Source organism: Gossypium arboreum, chromosome 4, assembly GCF_025698485.1.
Source record: "Gossypium arboreum isolate Shixiya-1 chromosome 4, ASM2569848v2, whole genome shotgun sequence".
Classification (NCBI taxonomy): domain Eukaryota; kingdom Viridiplantae; phylum Streptophyta; class Magnoliopsida; order Malvales; family Malvaceae; genus Gossypium; species Gossypium arboreum.
The window spans coordinates 78,354,564-78,371,663 of record NC_069073.1 but is presented as its reverse complement, the minus strand read 5'-3'; the positions used below and the strand labels follow the sequence as shown (position 1 = coordinate 78,371,663).

The 17,100-nt window shown below is 36.8% G+C and overlaps 1 non-coding gene across 1 annotated transcript; it reads left to right on the top strand.

The window, feature by feature from the left end:
- Window positions 1-782: 782 nt before the first annotated feature.
- LOC128292173 (small nucleolar RNA R71) lies at window positions 783-889 on the top strand. The gene has a single exon (XR_008282158.1). It is a non-coding gene; the product is annotated as a small nucleolar RNA R71 (small nucleolar RNA).
- The last annotated feature ends 16,211 nt before the right edge of the window (window positions 890-17,100 follow it).

Sequence of the window (17,100 nt, the reverse complement as noted above, 5' to 3'; positions counted from 1 at the left end):
TGGCTTCTTTTCAGATTTAGCTGACACCTTCCCAGTCCTTAGTATAACTGCTTTCACATGCTCTTTTGGATTGGGTTTAGTGTTACTAGGTAAACTTCCTAGTGGTATTTCTGAAATCATCTTAGCCAGCTTCCCAATTTGATTCTTGAGTCATTGGATCGACGCTTGCTGATTTTTAAGTGCAGTTTCAGTGTTTTGAAAACGGGTTTCTGCTATTGAAATAAATTTAGACATCATCTCCTTAAGGTTCGGCTTTTTCTCTTGCTGGTAAAGTTGTTATTGGAAGCCTGGAGGATGTTGTGGTCTCTGATTCCCTTTGCCTCCCCATGAGAAATTTGGTGGTTCCTCCAACCTGCATTGTAAGTGTTATTATAAAGATTATTTTGAGGTCGAAGACTATTACCCATAAAATTTAGTTGCTTGTGTTCCATGTTGTGGCCATAAGGTAGGTATTCTAAATTGCTCGTTCCACCTCCATTTGTATTGCATTGCATTACTGGGTGAACCTGTGAAGAGCTAAGTAAACCATCAATTCTTTTATTCAAAAGTTCTACCTGATTAGAGAGCATGGTGACGAATCAGCATTAAAAACGGCGGCTACTTTCGTTGGCTTTGTCCTCATAACTTGCCACTGATAATTATTCAGTGACATCTCTTCAATAAATTCGAAAGCCACTTCAAGTGTTTTATTATTGATAGTCCCACGAGCGGCTGCATCAATGAGTTGCCTCGTTGAGGGGTTCACACTGTTGTAAAACGTCTGAACCTGTAGCCAAGGTGGTAACCCATAGTGAGGGCACCTTTTCAAAAGATCCTTGTATCTCTCCCATGCATCTTAGAGTGTTTCTAGATCCATTTGCACAAAAGAAGAGATGTCATTCCTCAACTTAGCCGTTTTAGCCGACGAAAAATATTTAAGTAAAAACTTTTCAGTCATTTGTTCCCAAGTAGTGATCGACCCTCGTGGTAACGAGTTCAACCACTATTTAGCTTTGTTCCTCAATGAAAAGGGAAACAAATGAAGGCGAATGACATCATTAGAAACGCCATTAATTTTCAAAGTGTCACAAAACTCCAGAAAATTTGCCAAGTGATTGTTTGGATCCTCATCCTGCAAACCATCAAGCTGAACAAACTATTGTATCATTTGAATTGTGTTAGGTTTCAGTTCAAAATTATTTGCAGCAATAGCAGGTCTAACTATACTTGACTCAGTTCCTGTTAAATTAGGTTTAGCAAAATCATATATAGTGCGCGTAGCAGGATTCTAATTTACTGGATTAGAAGCAATCGTAGGAGGTAGCAAATTTTCCTGATTTTCAGCCATTTCCTCGGTTGTGGTATGAATGTCGTTCTCTTTCTCTTCTTCTATGTATCTTAGGCTTCGCCTTATTTCTCTTCGGTTTCTACGAGCTGTGCGATCGATCTCACTATCAAAAAGTAATGGTACCGATGGGTTTCTTTTAGTCATACACTATAAAAACCTGCCAAAAGATAATAAACAAAAAATTAGAAAAGAAAATAAAAATTTAAATTGCAATAAAAGTAAAACGGCTAAAGTAATAAAAATTGAGTGTTCCTAATATCTTAGCTCCTCGGCAACGACGCCAAAAACTTGATCGTGTGATATGATACGTGCAATAAGTTTTATAATTTATGAATGTCCATTCTTGAAAACTAACTATTATCACGACAAAAGAAAGCGCACCTTATCGAACAGTAGTATAGCTTATGGCAAGACTGGGATTTTGAACCCAAAGGAACTAAAAGTACTAGTATTAACTTTCTATTTATTATCTAGCCTAAAAATAAAGGGGTTTGTTTTATCTAACTAATTACTAAACTAAGAATGCACAGAAAGTAAATTGGGGAAGTAACTTTTGGGAAAACTAAATGATTTGGACAATACCTAAGGGAAAAATCCACCTAGACTTCACTTGTCATTGACTCTGAATCAGACGATTTATTAACTTGACTTGATCCATAGAAATCCCTAAGTTATATTATTATCTCTCTCGAGAGTAACAACATCTAACCCTGGGTTGATTAATTGAAATCTCTTTCTAATTAAAACCCCTAGTGTTGCATTAACTCGATCTATGGATTCCCTTATTAGGTTTCACCCTAATCCAGAAAAATTATGTCACCCTATCTCTAGGCGTGCAATCAACTCCACTTAATTATGTTAGATCTACTCTTAGACAGGGACTTTTTCTCCTCTAAATAAGCACATCAATACTTGAATCAATATCCTAGAATGTTAAAGCAAGAATTAAGAACTCATAATTAAGAACAAGTCAAATATTTATCATATAATTTAGATAATAATAACAAGATTTGTCTTAGTTTTCATTCCCCTTAGGTATTTAGGGGGTCTAGTTCATATTTATGAAAGAAAACATCTCAAAAGAATAATGATAACAAAACATAAAGAAAACCCAAGAACTTTTGAAGGGAATTGAAAGGAGATCTTCAGTCTTGAAGGTGAATCCGACTTTTAAGATGGATCAATCAGCTTTCTTCGAGTAATTCCTTGCCTCCTACTCCGTGTGTCCCCTCGAATCCTCCTCTAGTGTGTTTAAATAGGCTTTTGAATGCCTAAAAGTCCTCAAGAGTGGCCTTTTCCGAATAGGACTAAACTTGGGCTCAACAGGGACACGCCCGTGTTCGATTTCTTCAATCCATGTTCAAGGCTGTTAAATAGACATGGGCATGTGGTCTACCCGTGTAAGGAAGTCCAAGCCGTGTTAGAGCCTGCTAGAACTACACGGCCGTGTGGTTTGCCTGTGTATGGAAGTCCAAGCCGTGTTGATTTCACATGTTGGTCCATTTTCTCCATTTTCGGCCCGTTTCTCGCTCATTTTACTCTCCTATGCTCATCTAAGTATAAAACATGAATTTAAAGGATTAGGAGCAACGAATTCACCAAATCTGAGGAGAAATCATCCAGAAATGTGCTAAGCATGGGATAAAAAATATATAAATTGCGTTTTATCACTGGATAATGTGATAGATCTCCAACGAGCTTCCAAACCAATCAATTTTCTGATAATCTATAAAACATAGGAAAGAAAACTACATAAGCACATAATGCTTAGTAAGTTCGTATAAAATTTAAACATCATATACCATTTCAATAATGAACTTTATAGAACAAATATAAACCTATACCAATTCCATAAGATTTATAAATCTATATAACCATCAACTCACATATGTTTTTCATTCATAACATAATAGGATTTGATAAGACATAATACACAATCATCAACCTTTTTATAAGATTATGAACCTTTCTATTTACTTACTTTCCATTCCATTCCAAATGCTTAACATAAGCCTAAACAACATTATCAATTAACGAGTTAGTGTAATTTTCCATGATATAGGTAGATTCATCCATAGCATAAGTAGATTGCTCACATATAAGTACATTATTTAACGTATCATTTCTTTTATATCATTATATTGTATCCTAGTTATGAACTTATCATTTCATTCCTTTTTCTTACCCGTTTCATTTTCATAGTAAAAGCATAAGCATAAACATCAACTATAACCAAAAGCTTGCCACAAGCCTAAACATCATCATTAATACACAAGTTAGTGCATGTATACATAACCCTTTCCGGGATCAACCACATGATAAGCCATTTCATGAAAAAATACATCATTTGATTCATACAGCCTTTTCATGAACATAAGCATATTTCCATTGAAGTTTACCATTTCAATCCTATTCATTAAAAAATGATATAGTTCATTTGAACTGTAACAGCCCGTTTTTAGGTCAAATCGGATCAGTGGTTTTGGGACCACAAATTTGATGTCAAAATAATTATTTTATTATTTTAATAAGGTCTATAGCATGATAGATTAATTATATGAAATTTTCGTTAAGAAATTTTACTATTTAAATGCTTAATTCGGTAAAAAGGACTAAATCGCGTAAAGCATTAAACTTATGTTCTATTAGCTAAAAGTGTCAAATAGCTATGGAACTTAATAGTAAAGGTCCTTAAGTGATAAATAGACAATTTATGGTTAGTGGAGGATGATAGCATGGCAATTGGTGTAACTCTGAATTAATTTTAAGGTTATAATGGTAAATGATTTATTAAGGTTAATAATAACAAAACAAAACAAAATTCATTCTTTATTCTTCATCATCAACTGAAATTGTAACACCCCGAACCCGAGACCGTCGCCGGAGTCGAACACGAGGTGTTAACAGACTTCAAACCACTTATTGAGAATTTTCCAGACAAGCTGCCAATCTGTGTACTAGTCGCTTCAAAAATCATAACTTGAGTTTTACAACTTGAAAATTAGTTTCGTAATTTTTCCCTGAAACTAGACTCATATGTCCATCTACAGATTTTTTTATAGAATTTTTGGTCAAGCCAATTAGTACAGTTTATTAGTTAAAGTCTCCCATGTTACAGGGGTCGACTACACTGACCTTCGTGCGTTACAACTGGAATAACTCCCTGTGTAGGGATTCAATACTGATGCCGTTTGTTTCTATAGAAACTAGACTCAAAGGGGAATTTATACATAAGTAGTATGACTCCTAATTATCTCTGGTTAATTTATAATGAATTTTCAAAGTCGGAATAGGGAATACAGAAACCGTTCTGGCCCTGTCTCACGAAATCTTGGATATCTCTTAAAATACAGCTCATATGGTCGTTTCGTTTCATCCATATGAAAATAGACCCATCAAGCTTCGAGTACGTAATTTTTTTAGCTATTAATTCCACTTCTACTATTTTTAGTGATTTTTCGATCTCATATCACTGCTGCCGTCCGCAACAGTTACTGCAGTAGACTATGCCAATTTCATGAATCCTTCCTTAGCCTTACTAATCATCCATCATACGTGACACAAATTATGGCCACCTTATCAAAATTAAGGTTTCTAAGACTCGTGGCTATAGATTCTAGCATCCCACTCAAACGACCACATAGGCCATTTTCACATGGCTTAAAGTTTACAACCCAAAATTTAACAAAACAAAATAGCCCATACATGCCAAATGTTCTCCTAAGTTGACTAAGAAGACAATACCAAAATTGCTCGCCGGTGTGATGACTTCGTTGTGATTACGAACACCCAAAAGGAGACGAGTCCAAGAAACCTAAAATGGGTGACAAGAAAACACCGAGTGAGTTTATAACTCGAGAAGTCATAAGCATTCCACAACCATCCATTAATACAATTATCATAAAATGAAATAATGAAACAAGGCCAAGTGTTCCAGCCATACCGAACGATACCATAGTTCCTTAGATCTTTCGGATCAATCTCATACCAAGTCATACATTTACATTTCATATACTGTTCAATAGGATATTTGAAGCAATTTCCATACATCATTTCATTTCCGCAACAATCATGCAATCAAATGAACTTTCATCTATTCCACGATACCTTATTTACGGAATGCAATTGAAATCATCACATAGATTTAAATCTTACCAACTCCACCCGAGCATGAACATAGCATCTATTAGCCATGAACTCAAGGTACTTACTCTTTCCGCTGTCCATACTCATCTCGATGAAGTCACGCCTCCATATAAATGTTCAATCGGAGATATGTGTAGAGTTCGCACACATAGTGCTTAATACTCAATCACGCACACTTAATGCCATGTGATTCAAGCCCGCACACATAGTGCCATATAGTCCAAACTCGCACACTTAGTGCCATTACAAGCTCGCACACTCAGTGCCAATCTCGTCCCCGTACACATCTATTTCTCGCACACTTAGTGCCGAAGCAAACTTCCTACACATTTCACTATCTCTTTTACGTTCAACAATATCATCCTTTCATACACATACATTTGTATATATTTCATCTCATTAAACACAATTGCATAGATATTACAATCATTTAAGCAATATCAAATATATGCTTAATGACTTACCTTGTGTTGGGTAAAATAGTCCAAGTCGGCTACTCGATGACCTTCGTCTTTCCCTTGCTTGATTCTCTTTCTTTAGCTCCTTGAGCTTAATCAATAAATCAACTAGTTTAACCCTCTTGCTAAACATTCATAATTCAATTACACATGCATATGTATGTTTGTATATTCGGCAACCATCCTCACTTATTACACATTTGGTCAACAATCTAAGCCAAGATAAGGCTTCAATATGGTTGCCACTAACCGAATACATGCACACCAATCTACTTCCTTTGGCCGAATATGCATGTCTATGTTGAGGCCAATTTTACACTCAATACTACACAAAAAAAACAGCATACATTTTCCTAATTAACGCATTACATATTGTAGCTCTATACACATCTCTCATTTATTTCATAACCGAAACAACATCACAAGCAAATATACACCTTAAAATAGTATATATGTCATACCAATTCATCATGTGCAAACATATATTCATGTAGGTGCAATGGCCGAATTCTCAAGTGGCTTATATCCAAATATATACACATATCCAAAGCTTAAATCTTACTTACCATGTAACATGCATGAATCATACTTATGGATATAACATGGACGAATACCACAACACCATACCGTTTCAATTTGGTCATGGTTAAACAAAGAACTTAGTATCTCATTCAAAAATGCTAAAAGAAAATCTAAGAATCCTCAATCCACCATCACATGTATCATTATCAAGCTTGATATTTAGCATGCAATGGCATTAACACCATATTCACTTTGGCCGAATTTCATTCCCATGACATAACAAAGATTTGAACCATGGGCTAACAAGAACATCAAGCTAGCAACTAAAATGTACATGAATCTCATGGCAAAACATCAAACTTACCTTAATCTAGGTACAAGTATGGCCAAACCTCCTCCTAAACCTCTTCCAAACCAACATGAAACAAGAATTCCTTCCTTCTTCCTTAGAATTTTCAGCCCAAAGGAAATGAAAATGATGAACAAAAATTCTTCTTTCTTTCTCCACACTCACGGCAATGGGCATGCATGAGACCATTTTTTCTCTTTTTTTGTTCCTTTCATTATTAAATTCCCATGCTCACTATTTTATTTTTTCTTACATACACCATTGTCCCAACATGTTTTATGACATGTTTTTACCCATAATCTCTTGTCATGGCCGGCCACTAGCTATTAGGGGGGGAAATTTGACATGCAAGTCCTCCCCTTTGACTACATGCACTATTAGGTCCTTATAGATTAGCCTATCACTTTTCAAAAGTGTCACACAAGTCCTACTAACTGAATTCACATGCTATCGGCTAAATCGAAGCCTGAAATTTTCACACATTCATAATTACATATTCTAGACAATAAATATTACGTTCAAACATTTCGGTGACTCGGTTTAGCGGTCCCGAAACCACTTCCCGACTAGGGTCAATTTTGGGCTGTCACAGAAATTAGGGTGGATAAAACAACATTTTTACTTATTCATTCGGCCAATCTTCCTTTGTCAATTAAGGTGCGTTTTTAGCTCTATTTTTAATGATTTTTACTTTTTTAAGCTTGTTACAACTTAATCTAGCTAGCCCGTACCTTCATTTTTGAATTTGTTATAGATTTTGAGATATGCCATTGTTGAATACTTGAGTATTTTGAAGTTTCTTGTTAGATTATTGATGGTTGTTAATAGTTGTACAAGTTTTATAAAGTGACTTTGACAAAAATGAGAATCAGGGATTAAATTGTGAAAGATAGAAATGTTGTGGTTGAAAATGTGAATAAAATGAAAATATGGGCTAATATGAATCCAATTGAAATTCAACTACCTCGGGTTAGGACTTAATTGTGCAATTTGTACTTTTATGTGTTAAGGACTAAATTGCAAAGTAGTCAAAAGTTTAGGGGTAAATTTGTAATAAGCCAAAATGAATGTTTTAGGCTAAATTGAATTGAATGAAAGTTTGAAGAGTTATTTGATATCATTTAGATCAAAATAAGCAAATACTCGAATTAGATCGTGGGAAATGTAAGGTAGACGATGGTTATACAAGCAAATACGAGGTAAGTTCGTAAATTGGAATCGAGCTTTTTTATACTTGTGATTATTAAAAAGAATGCGTATAATTGAGATATTTGAAGTATGAATGTCTTATTGTTATATTATATGTGTTACCGAGCCCCGTTTGAACTATTTGAATTCATTAGATACGAGTGACATGTTACTGGAATTACTGTAATTGTAACACCCCAAACCCAGTCTAGATGTTATGGCCGAAATCTGGCGTGTCACATTGAATTGTTTTTTGAAAACCATGTTCTAATTGAAAACCCTTCTTACTATTTAAAACCTCTGGCCATTTTAAAACTTGTGAAAACCTCAGTTCCCGTTGGTTTATTAAAAGTCATTCTCTTGCAAAACATTATTACCTTTAAAACTTTATTTGCTGCGGAAGCTTAGTTTAAAGTTTTACGGAAACATGATATTTTGAAAAACAGTTATTGTTTTGGAAAAGAAAACCGTGTTCTACTCCAGCAGTTATAAAATAATATATAAAATTCCAAATTTAGAACCATAAATTAAAAGAGGCCTTGTTACAACCCAGATCAAATATAAGTACTTGTAAATAGATAACTTAAAAGAAAGTCGAAAACAATAGCAGTTGTATGGCCACCTCCGAGACCCTCGCAGCATCGATCCTCCTAATGCTGGAGATTACCTGCACAGTTAATAAACGGGGTGAGTTTATGACAACTCAGTGTATAATCCCCTCCTAAACTAAAATAGTTAGTAAACAGACAGAATTCAGAATCAGTCTAGGCCGGAGCCCATTACAAAATCAGTATCATATGCGGATATGCAGATAGATTACCAGCCGAGTCCAACCAACACACCACCCGTACCAACCACCACACCATGTGGGGATAAAATCGACCCACGCAGTCAACACACAAGCTTAGTTCCGATTGCGGCACTAAGTCAACAGGATGGCTCAACGTCGTAGACAGGACAGCACATAGCTGTAAACATCGCAACAATGTTGCCAGATAACAGGACGGCTGAAAGATGTAAGCAGAATGGCACAATGGCATAAAGCCATCGATAACTGCATTATGTTAGGCACATAGCCCTCAACTAGAGTAACATAACTGGCACACAACCCTAGGTAAATGAGATCGACACAGAGTCGTAAATATTCATATATTGGCACATAGCCTTAGGCAAATACGTTTTGCACACAGCCATAATCAGGTTGGCATAGAGCCATATATAGTTTGGCACAAAGCCATAATCAGAATAATTGGATTTAAGCCATCAGTAGCTATATCATGTTAGGCACATATCCATCAACGACGGTAATATAGTCGGCACACAGCCTCGGGTAATTATGATCGATACAGAGTCATCAATAATCATATATTAGGCTTAAAAGCCACCGGTGGATCCACGGTCGTCAAGCAACCATGCGATCCTTAATCGGTGGATCCATGGTCGTCAAGCAGCCATACGATCCTCAATGGTGGAGCCACGGTCGTCAAGCAACCATTCGATCCTCAATTTCTTCCTCCGTTTCATAATCCCCACCCATGTGCAACATAATATTATATGAATGCAGCAAATATACACACGGCATACAAAATCATACAAATCACAGTCACAACAGTCCAATCAGAGTCATACATGCTCAGTCAAAACATAGTCAAATCAATCAAATTGTATTATTAGTGAGTCATATACCTTAGAGGGGCAGAACGGTCTTTTTACCTATTAGAGGTATTTTGGTCATTTCACCCTACAAAGGTGTTTTGGTAAATCTACAAACTAAGGGTATTTCGATAATTTTGCAAACCAATGGTATTTCTATAATTTTTGATAGTCACGGGTGTATTTCTATAATTTTCCAAATCAAGGGTATTTCGATAATTTTCCAAATTAAGGGTATTTTAGTAATTTTACAAATTGAGGGTATTTAGGTAATTTCACAAATTAGAGGTATTTAGGTAATTTTACAAACCAGGGGTATTTTGGTAATTTTTCTATTTGAGGGTATTTTGGTAATTTTGTAAACCAAGGGTATTCAGGAATTTTGTAAACCATCCCAGTCCAACCAACACACCACCCGTACCAACCACCACACCATGTGGGGATAAAATCGACCCACGCAGCCAACACACAAGCTTAGCACCGATTGCGGCACTAAGTTAACAGAATGGCTCAACGTCGTAGACAGGACAACACATAGATGTAAACATCGCAACAATGTTGCCAGATTACAGGACGGCTGAAAGATGTAAGCAGAATGGTACAATGGCATAAAGCCATCGATAACTGCATTATGTTAGGCACATAGCCCTCAACTAGAGTAACATAACTGGCAAACAACCCAAGGTAAATGTGATCGACACAGAGTCGTAAATATTCATATATTGGCACATAGCCTTAGGCAAATACGTTTTGCACACAGCCATAATCAGGTTGGCACAGAGCCATATGTAGGTTGTCGCAAAGCCATAATCAGAATAATTGGATTTAAGCCATCAATAGCAGTATCATGTTAGGCACATATCCATCAACGACGGTAATATAGTCGGCACACAGCCTCGGGTAATTATGATCGATACAGAGTCATCAATAATCATATATTAGGCTTAAAAGCCACCGGTGGATCCACGGTCGTCAAGCAACCATGCGATCCTTAATCGGTGGATCCATGGTCGTCAAGCAGCCATACGATCCTCAATGGTGGAGCCACGGTCGTCAAGCAACCATTCGATCCTCAATTTCTTCCTCTGTTTCATAATCCCCACCTATGTGCAACATAATATTATATGAATGCAGCAAATATACACACGGCATACAAAATCATACAAATCACAGTCACAACAGTCCAATCAGAGTCATACATGCTCAGTCAAAACATAGTCAAATCAATCAAATTGTATTATTAGTGAGTCATATACCTTAGAGGGGCATAACGGTCTTTTTACCTATTAGGAGTATTTTAGTCATTTCACCCTACAAAGGTGTTTTGGTAAATCTACAAACCAAAGGCATTCGGTAATTTTGCAAACCAATGGTATTTCTGTAATTTTTGAAAGTCAAGGGTATTTCTGTAATTTTGTAAATCAAGAGTATTTCTGTAATTTTCCAAAATAGAGGTATTTTAGAAATTTTACAAATTGAGGGTATTTAGGTAATTTCATAAATCAAGGGTATTTTGTTAATTATACAAACCAGGGGTATTTTGGTAATTTTGCTAATTGAGGGTATTTTGGTAATTTTGTAAACCAAGGGTATTCAGTAATTTTGTAAACCAACCCAGTCCAACCAACACACCACCCGTACCAACCAGCACACCATGTGAGGATAAAATCGACCCACGCAGCCAACACACAAGCTTAGCACCGATTGCGGCACTAAGTCAACAGGATGGCACAACGTCGTAGATAGGGCAACACATGGCCGTAAACATCGCAACAATGTTGCCAGATAACAGGACGGCTGAAAGATGTAAGCAGGATGGCACAATGGCATAAAGCCATCGATAACTGCATTATGTTAGGCACATAGCCCTCAACTAGAGTAACATAGCTGGCACACACCCTAGGTAAATGTGATCGACACAGAGTCGTAAATATTCATATATTGGCACATAGCCTTAGGCAAATACGTTTGGCACACAGCCATAATCAGGTTGGCACAAAGCCATATGTAGGTTGGTGCAAACCCATAATCAGAATAATTGGATTTAAGCCATCAGTAGCAGTATCATGTTAGGCACATATCCATCAGCGACAGTAATATAGTCGGCACACAGCCTCGGGTAATTATGATCGATACAGAGTCATCAATAATCATATATTGGGCTTAAAAGCCACCGATGGATCCACGGTCGTCAAGCAACCATGCGATCCTTAATCGGTGGATCCACGGTCGTCAAGCAACCATACGATCCTCAATGGTGGAGCCACAGTCGTCAAGCAACCATTTGATCCTCAATTTCTTCCTCCGTTTCATAATCCCCACCTATGTGCAACATAATATTATATGAATGCAGCAAATATACACACGGCATACAAAATCATACAAATCACAGTCACAACAGTCCAATCAGAGTCATACATGCTCAGTCAAAACATAGTCAAATCAATCAAATTGTATTATTAGTGAGTCATATACCTTAGAGGGGCAGAACGATCTTTTTACCTATTAGGGGTATTTTAGTCATTTCACCCTACAAAGGTGTTTTGGTAAATCTACAAACCAAGGGCATTTCGGTAATTTTGCAAACCAATAGTATATCTGTAATATTTGAAAGTCAAGGGTATTTCTATAATTTTGTAAATCAAGAGTATTTCTGTAATTTTCCAAATTAAGTGTATTTCAGTAATTTTCTAAATTAGGGGTATTTTAGTAATTTTACAAATTGAGGGTATTTAGGTAATTTCACAAATCAAGGGTATTTTGGTAATTTTACAAACTAGGGATATTTTGGTAATTTTACAAACTAGAGGTATTTTGGTAATTTTGCTAATTGAGGGTATTTTGGTAATTTTGTAAACCAAGGGTATTCAGGAATTTTGTAAACCAGCCCAGTCCAACCAACACACCACCCATACCAACCAACACACCAAGTGAGGATAAAATCGACCCACGCAGCCAACACACAAGCTTAGCATTGATTGCGGCACTAAGTCAACAGGATGGCACAACGTCATAGACAGGACAACACATAGCCGTAAACATCGCAACAATGTTGCCAGATAACAGGATGGCTGAAAGATGTAAGCAGAATGGCACAATGGCGTAAAGCCATCGATAACTGCATTATGTTAGGCACATAGCTCTCAACTAGAGTAACATAACTGGCACACAACCCTAGGTAAATGTCATTGACACAGAGTCGTAAATATTCATATATTGGCACATAGCCTTAGGCAAATACGTTTGGCACACAGCCATAATCAGGTTGGCACAAAGCCATATGTAGGTTGGCGCAAAGCCATAATCAGAATAATTGGATTTAAGCCACCAGTAGTTGTATCATGTTAGGCACATATCCATCAGCGACGGTAATATAGTAAGCACACAGCCTCGGGTAATTATGATCGATACAGAGTCGTCAACAATCATATATTGGGCTTAAAAGCCACCAGTGGATCCACGGTCGTCAAGCAACCATGCGATCCTTAATTGGTGGATCCACGGTCGTCAAGCAACGATACGATCCTCAATCGGTGGATCCCCAGTCGTCAAGCAACCATTCGATCCTCAATTTCTTCCTCCGTTTCAAAATCCCCAGCCATGTGCAACATAATATTATATGAATACAGCAAATATACACACAACATACAAAATCATACAAATCACAGTCACAACAGTCCAATCACAGTCATACATGCTCAGTCAAAACATAGTCAAATCAATCAAATTGTATTATTAGTGAGTCATATACCTTAGAGGGGCAGAACGGTCTTTTTACCTATTAGGGGTATTTTAGTCATTTCACCCTACAAAGGTGTTTTGGTAAATCTACAAACCAAGGGCATTTCGGTAATTTTGCAAACCAATGGTATTTCTGTAATTTTTGAAAGTCAAGAGTATTTCTGTAATTTTGTAAATCAAGAGTATTTCTGGAATTTTCCAAATCAAGGGTATTTCGATAATTTTCCAAATTAGGGGTATTTTAGTAATTTTACAAATTGAGGGTATTTAGGTAATTTCACAAACTAGGGGTATTTTGGTAATTTTTCTAATTGAGGGTATTTTGGTAATTTTGTAAACCAAGGGTATTCAGTAATTTTGTAAACCAAGGGTATTTCAGTAATTCTACCTTACAGGGAAATTTCAGTAATTCTATCCTACAGGGGCATTTCAGTAATTCTACTCTACAAGGGTATTTCGGTAATACTAGCCTATAGATATGAGATTTACATAGTCCAATCCAATATTTACTACACAATCGTACAACTTATCCACTTGAGCCCATAGGCCCATTGGGCCCACATGGCCCATCCTAGCCTATCATGGCCTAAAGCAACCTACGCCCATGAGAGCACACATGATGGCTTCAACCATCATGTCAAATATGCCATACGTGCACTCGCATGCTCGTGTGGCTGCCATTGTCATGTGACCAGCATTCCGACATTCTGGCATTTGTTGTTCTTCAGCTAGAGTAGTGTGAAATACACGCCGAAGTCCACGATCACTAACCTTGGCATATCATGCATTGAGTCTTAATCACTTTTTCCCTCGCCAACTCATCTTCTTCACTCTATTTATAGCCAACTTCTCACCAATTCCCATGTTAGCTTCCTGATGTGGGATTACTTTCAACCATTAGGAAAATTCCTTATTTTTTATGACCACTTCAACCACAGAGTTTCAGTCCAACTCCACCTCCTACACAGCTCAAACAGTAAAATAAATACTGCACTGCATATCCCAAGACTTGAACCTTAGACATCACAGTTACACAACACGCCACCTTTCCACTACATCACAAGGCTCTTTTTGTCACCATTTTAGCCTCAATTAATTATAAAGTCTATAGGCCAAAGTCTAAGGTCCTTTAAAAGAAAAACCAAAAAAATTGCAAGAGACATGACTTGAACCCATGTTCTCTTGCAATCTTAATGATGCCACAACCACTAGACCACATGCTTCCTTGTCATTATTTATAATAATAATTTAAAAGGCCTTCATCCAAGCACCTAGGGTTTTATTCACTTAAAACCAAAATTTTTGCTAAAGCCCAGGTTTGAACCCAAGATTTCTCCAACATTTCTCAGGGCCATTTACTTCCAAAGCAAACATTTAATTGTGTCATTTCCTTGTACAATTAAATGTTTATTTACAACCTCCTTACGGACCCATACACAAGGCCCAATACATCCAGGCCCAAATTTGGGGCACTACAGTAATGGTCGAGCTCCTACATTTGTTACGGACTCATTATAGCTCATAAGAGCTTACTATTTCAGCTCATTGGAGGTTCTTGTTCAGCTCAATAGAGCTCACCGTTTTCAGCTCAATAGAGCTTACCGTTTTCAGCTCAATAGAGCTTACTGTTTATCAGCTCATGAAGAGCTTACCGACCATGTCTCGAAAGAACATGTGTGATGAATTGACAGATTACTGATATTGTTCACTCGATTATCCTTTGATGTTCTGATAGGTTCAACGGGCTTAAAAATTGATTATTCGGATAAGTTACAGGTTATAAGTGTTATATATTTGATATGTGACTTTGGAATTAATGTAAAGTAAAGTATTAATAGATAGCTTATGTATTTGTTAAATGACTAACATATGATGAATACTTGTGATTAGGTGATGGTTAAATTGAATAGTTGGCATTTTATTATTGCTTGATAGTGTATAATATGGTAAGTTTAATTCTGAATTATACGGGCTTACTAAACTATAAGCTTACTCTGTTTCATTTTCTATGTCTTACAGGGTTCGTTAGCTCACTCGTTTCGAAAAAGTCAGAGTTGCACATCACACTATTCAATTTTTTATTTGTATTTTGAACTTTTGAACTTATGTAAATATAGCATGTATAGGCTAGTTTGATAGTAATAGTTATGTTTTGGTATTACGGTTGAAGAATGATTTTGTATATAAGTTAAGCAATGTGATTTGGCTTATTTTGGTATCATATTTGGATTGCATATATGTGCTTAATGATGGTATGTTTCGATATGATAATATTGGAATGAAAATTATGCCAATGAAGTCTTGGTATATAGATTTAGAAGAATAAATTGTATATGTGATTAATTGTGTATTTGGATTTGTAGATGGTAAGCTTGGTTATGGCTTATAATGTGTATTGAAATGGTTATTTTGGTTGTCAATTGGGTTGCATAAATGCGATCAAATATGATTATAAATGCTTATGTTTTAGGGTGGCAATTTGGCTTTTCTAATGGCCTATTTTTGTCCACACGGACAGAGACACGGGCATGTGTCTCAGCCGTGTGCAATATACAGTCATGTTACACGACCGTGTGTCCCTTGGGGTACCCTACGAATTAGAGTCAGTATACCTTACAGTTTTGACACGACCTAGCACACGGGCATGTGGTCGGCTGTGTGACCCAAGTTAGTTTCGACCACGGCCAAGGCACACGAGCGTGTCTCTGGCCATGTGGTGCAAGTCAGTATGTATACCCTGTTTCTATACGGGCGTGTCTATTAGCCGTGTGAAGCACACGGTCTATTCACATAGGCGTGTGATGCTTGAAATGTTAAAAATTTTCTTAGTTCTCGAAATTTTTATATGTTACCGAATTAGTCCCGAATGTATGATTAATACTTTGGATGCTTAAATTGAGTACATATGGAATGTAGATGAATGATATTGATTGAAATGAGAGGATTATTCGAGAAATGATTGTTCTGAATTGTGTACAAGTTTGGTAATGCCTCTTAAACTATTCCAGCGATGGTTATGAGTCAGGGGTGTTACATTTGTTGGTATCAGAGCTACAGTTTAGTCGATTCTAGGACTAATATAGCGTATGTGAGTCTAGCTATATATGCCATAATTAAAATAGTGATAGTGTGATGACTCCTGATGTTCTTAAATGTGTTTTCATATAGTAACGGATCCCGAACGAGCTGTAGCAGACGACGTAGAAAGTAACGCATCAGTTCCCACTCAAGGAGCAGTGCCTATTGAATCTAGACCTATGACTAGTAGTTAGGGGGTGAGGCTAAAGAAGCCTTCTTCCTGATATTAAACGAGTGGTTTGCACAGTAGATTCGTACGAATTCTGCTGTTCCGTAACATCCACCCCCACCTATTCCCCAATCGATCCCAGTAGTTCTTCAAGGTATTGATCCTTTGCAATTAAATAAGCCACCTGTTGATAGAATTTGAAAACACGGAGCTGAGGAATTGAGAGCCATTGGTAATGATGATCCTAAGTGCGCCGAATTTTGGCTTGAGAACACGATTAGGGTGTTTGATGAGTTGTCCTGCACACTCAAAGAATGTATGAAGTTTGTTGTATCATTGTTGAGAGATACTATGTATCAATGGTGGAATACCTTGATATCCGTATTTCTGTCAGAGGGAGTCACTTGGGATTTCTTTCAAGTTGAATTTAGAAAGAAATCATTAGTCAAAGGTTCATTGATCAAAAGAG